This window comes from Strongylocentrotus purpuratus, unplaced genomic scaffold (genome assembly GCF_000002235.5).
Source record: "Strongylocentrotus purpuratus isolate Spur 01 unplaced genomic scaffold, Spur_5.0 spur5_contig_295, whole genome shotgun sequence".
In the NCBI taxonomy this organism is placed as follows: domain Eukaryota; kingdom Metazoa; phylum Echinodermata; class Echinoidea; order Camarodonta; family Strongylocentrotidae; genus Strongylocentrotus; species Strongylocentrotus purpuratus.
In genome coordinates this window covers 107-5,240 of record NW_022144947.1, presented here as the reverse complement: position 1 = coordinate 5,240, position 5,134 = coordinate 107, and the positions used below count along the sequence as shown (strand labels likewise).

Sequence of the window (5,134 nt, the reverse complement as noted above, 5' to 3'; positions counted from 1 at the left end):
TATTTTGATGGCCAGTTCACGTAACCATTGGTATTTTTTCGCGTGAGGGTCTATTATTTTTTAGGGGCCAGTTTTCCATCTTGAGATTAGTCACCGTTTTTAATTTTGCTTTCGATGGGCAGTTTCGATGGGCCTCGGGTTGGGGGTGCACGTCCCCCTCCCTCCCCACACACACATTCCAGTGCCCCACCCAGGCGCCCCCCCCCCCAAAAAAAAATCTGCTGATGACCATTTTTGTCCTCCGTAACCGTACGGTTGCGGCTGTATGAAATGTGAATGAAGTGATAAAAAGAGCGCCCTCTGGCGTAAAAAAAAAAACAGTTCCCCCCCCCCCCACCCCACACACACACATACACACACACACTCATTGCAACTTTGATTGTTGGTTTGTTTCCCTGGCTGGAACTGGTCTTTGCTCCAGAGTGTCACTTACAGCTACTATTTTTAGTCCTAGACCTGGCGGAATTATGAAACCGTGTTTGTTTATAGGCTGATAGCAGTGACCGACCTCGACATGCATCAGTTAAGAACGATCCATGTACACAGGTTGTTCATGCCAATTGACTGGACCTATTTTACACTGAAATTATATGCGGCAGAGTTATGGCGTTGTTGCTAATATTCATGCTTGGCAAGACATGGGCGACTTGTCCGAGGCTCTGTTGCGAGCCTCAGGCAGGGCGGGGCAGCTGTGTTAAGGGCGGGCTTGAGGCGCGGGTACAAAATGTGTTGGGCAACACCCCGACAGAAGGGCAGCAGTTTGTCTTCGGTCTTTGGGCGGGACTGGTTCACTGGCGTTGGAAGAAACCTCCCAGTAAAGTCGAGATGACAGCACGCTGTTTCAAGCCTATCAGCAGCATCATGTCGAGGAAGGCCTACTCCACCCAGGCTGCACCGAAGGGGGAGAAGGATCGTAGGTTTGTGAGCGTGAACAGGGATGACTCGGCCGGGCAATACCGGGTGGAGTTCAGCAGTGGTCCGGTGGGCGTCTATCCTACGTCTGGATGAGGACAAACTGCCGATGTCCTGACTGCTACCACCCTTCCTCGTGGGAGAGCCTCCAGCATTACCGACTTGGACCCAGACGTGGTGCCTTCTTCCGAGGAGCTCGTAGACGAGGGCAGTGTCTTGCGAGTCGTCTGGCCGGACCAGCACAGCAGCGACTTCCAGGCTGCCTGGCTGAACCGCCAGCGATTTTCGGAGTCTGAGAAAGACAAGGTGGGCAGTCCGGAGCTGCAGACATTTGGAGGCGAGCTGAACGGCAGGATCCCTACTTTCGACTTCCAGCGACTCTTGGAAGAAGACAAGGAGCTGTACAACTGGCTGGATGTCTTGAACGTCAAGGGATTGGCCTTGGTGAATGGTGCACCGATTAGGCAGGGAGCCCTCGAGGAATTGGCTGAGAAAGTTGCCTATACGAAAACGACGAATTATGGGTAAATACTTTTTTTTTTCTATGTCGTTCGAAATTTTAAAATGAATCAATTAAACTTTCTTCGCTTGGAAAGGAACACTATGCATAATAGTTCGAAGATTATTAGTCTGTTACGAAAAACGTGTTGTTGCAAAGGTCACCTGGTACAATACCACCATAATATCAGGCGAATAATGAGAGCTAATTCATGAATATTCATTAAAGAATCCCCAGTTATCCCCTCACCTCAATTCTCCAACGAGCTTTCACTCATACGCCCTGGCCTCGTCCAAGGCCGCTGACACAGACCGACCACACATTGTCAACAACCAATCAGAATGCATAGATCTGACTTTCCCTAAAAGTCCTCGCACAGTTTTGGCAACGAGAGTGGTTTAAAATCAGCCTGTGCCACGCCCTCTTTGTTGGTACATGGCATGAGCCCGCAACAAATTTCTTACGAATCTTGCCGATTTCTATTATTAATGTTTTGCCTTTTGGTTGACATTTTTCAGGAAAACTTTTCAGGTTTTCAGCAAACAGGAAGCCAGCAACCTTGCGTTCACCCCGAAGGCACTGTTGCTTCACATAGACCTCCATATTATAACTACACACCAGGCGTAAGTATAACTTTGTAACTTTATATTGATTTCACTTTACAACTTATAACTTTGCAAAGTTAAAATACTTTAGCAAAATTTGAAATTTTCCTGATGTATAATACTTTGGCAAGTAATATCGCACTGGGTAAAAGTACAAAACACTTGGTTGCTTCACACGGACCTATACCGTTCTATAACACACAGGCGTAAGTACATGTATAACTTTGTAATATAGGTTTTTTCTGGCCATTTTGGCAAAAATAGCATTGGAATTCATCTTGATAGTGGCCAATTTGCAGCGGAGTAGCGCCCTGCTGTTATTCCCGTGGTTCGTATTAGATTTTCGGCGTTCAAATTCGTTTAAAGACCTGACATTTTCATGTTTAACTCATCCTAATTGAAGTTATGTTATTCGGTTTAAGTGATCATTCAATTTAGCAGTCGGTTTGGTCAAGGGTAATTTGCATGAGATTCTTGATTTCTTTTTCATTTCCGTGCATTCTATTTAGCACTTTTTGCATTAAAAAAAAAATTAAATAAAACGAAAGCATACGACGCGCGTCTTTTTATTTCTTCCACCTTTTTATCATTTCTGCTTTTCCATTTCATTTTTTCAAAGTGTCTACTATCTGTCTCTTTATTCTAAAGAAGTAAAAATGTAAACAAATTAAACAAAAAGGGGGCATAACTAAACATATATGAATATATGAACAACAAACCTATAGGCAACAGTAAACTTAGGTGATGTTTTCCTTCTTTTTATCGCGTTCACATAAATCTTACTTCTTCATCTTTGGGTTTTTGATCTTTTGTTTTCAATTGTGACCTGGTTATATATATTTGTTTATATCTCTTTAACTTTTTTAGATTTTTAATCATCTTAGAGTCCCTTTTTTTCTCTCTCTTTATTTTTGGAATGATGAGGATACTGTCTCCTGCAGGTCTGTTAGCCATCGATCTCTTGCTGTGCCAAGCATCTACATTTGAAATTCTCATGTAACGCCCATGAGCTCCATGTTGATATTTCTAGTGCTTCAAGCTAACAGTGTGCACGGTGATCAGAATATTGGCAGAATCCTTTTTGGAGACAAGGGTTTTATAGCCATACTTCCAAATTGGAACAAAGGCACTCCATCTAATTCTAACAAACAACGGAATGACATAAACCTATTTCGAATTCATTTGCTTACTTTTCACAAATGCCTACTTAATGGTGAATTTGAATGACCAAACATACACAGCTGGAAGCTCCATTTAAATTTGAATGCCAAGTTGTTAAAATTGCATGATTCAAATGTGAAATCGCATGCTTCCAATTGATTGGTGTTTTTGGCTAATGAATGTTGATCTCCACGTGCATTCAAATTCGTGCGAAAATGAATGATTGGTCACCAATTTGGCCGCCAAATCTGGTAACTTGACCAGGAAAACCTATAATAGGCATACCTTTATATTTAGTTTACTTTACAAAGTATTCGTTGCTAAAATACTTTGAATTTTTCCTGATGTGTAACTCATTTACAAGTGATATCGCAAAGGGTAAAGGTACAGAACACTTGGATGGAAATTTCCAGAACCCAGAACAATGAATGGAGTTCCGTTTCATATCAAAACTGTTGTTTGAAGAAAAAAAACCTATTTAGATTCAAATGCTACACTGCATCGAGCAAACCAGCGACGCCTCGGGGGGAGCCAGCCAGTTCGTGGACGGCCTGCAAGTAGCGGAGCAGGTCCGCCAAGAATTCCCGAGATTTACCAGACTCTCCGGACGGTGGAGGTGGACTTCCGAGACAAGGCAGCGACTACTACGTGTACCATCTCAAACAGAAGCGGCCTATCATCCAGTAAGACAAGTCTAGCAATTAGGTCTTCATTAATCTTTCCTGTCTGCCAATATGAAAATGAAATGTAACATTGAGAGGTTGAATAATATCAGGCGTAATAAAATGGTCATTGGAGGTGCAGATCCTAAAATGCATGATAGTTTTAGGCTTGCCATAGCGCCAATACGAGGAGAGACAAACATATAGTATGTGTAAAAATAGTATTACTCTTTTTACTAGAAGAAAAGGAAACATTAAGCACTTACAAAGTTATGAAAAGGAGCTGCGAATCATTTAGCGTACAATGTTCAACTGGCTTAGAATACAGAAGATAATTGTAATTTAAATTTTTGCTGAAATTTAAGTTTTTGCAAAAAAACACCAAACCAAACACTCACGTGGTTGAAACTTCGAGAGATTGTTACCTCACAACTCGTTTCCCACCTGACCAATTAGATCACGACTTTGGGTCAGGTGACCCCGGTAGCTCAGCTTAAACTTGGTCACATGTACTGTCAGAATTGAATACGAAACACAATTGGGCCGACCAATCCGAAGCGTTTCATTTCAGAGAAGAGGGTCATTTTCAAAAATATTCAACCGCATGCCACTGTAAATAACTCATACCTATTCAAACCTGTGGTTAAATGGTATAGATGGTTGGATTGTTGTTCGCCTTTGTGATTATTTTCTAATGATGCTGGTTTGTGATCAAAAAGTCTGTATGAGTCGTCATATTAGAACAAAACGAGGCTTTACGTGCACAACGAGATTCTTTGGCGTCTCTGCTACAAAATCTAATCCAGTTGTCGAAGATAGCGCAGTATATCTCTCAACCAAACCGAAAAGGGCCCCAGAATTTCGTGTTGTTTCGTTCGAGATTTCAGTGTTTATTTTCTTCCACTCAGGTATAACAAGCATGGCGAGTTCATGTGTGTTAACTTTAATGACCACGTGAGGGCGCCATTATGTCACTTCCGGTGGAGCAGGTCAAGGAGATGTACAAGGCAATGAAGGTGTTTGAGGAGGTCATGTATCGCCCTGGCAACCTGGTGGAGCAAAAACTGGGAGCAGGTTTGTTTATTGCCTTTTAAGGGGAAGATCGAAAATACATTTGCTGGTCACCTACCGCCCTATATGATCTTAAAGGCAGCTGGTGACCGCTATAGAAATGCCTGTCACTAACTCTTGTGGAGGAAATGCAAAGCATTGTGGTAGGTCAAGTATACAAACATTACATGCGTGAGGAAGTAACCCTCAGGTCCATTGGGTCACAAAATCTGTCCTTACAAAAT

General features: G+C 42.5%; 1 pseudogene; it reads left to right on the top strand.

The window, feature by feature from the left end:
* Positions 1–825: 825 nt before the first annotated feature.
* Positions 826–4,913, top strand: LOC115923354 (annotated as a pseudogene).
* The last annotated feature ends 221 nt before the right edge of the window (positions 4,914–5,134 follow it).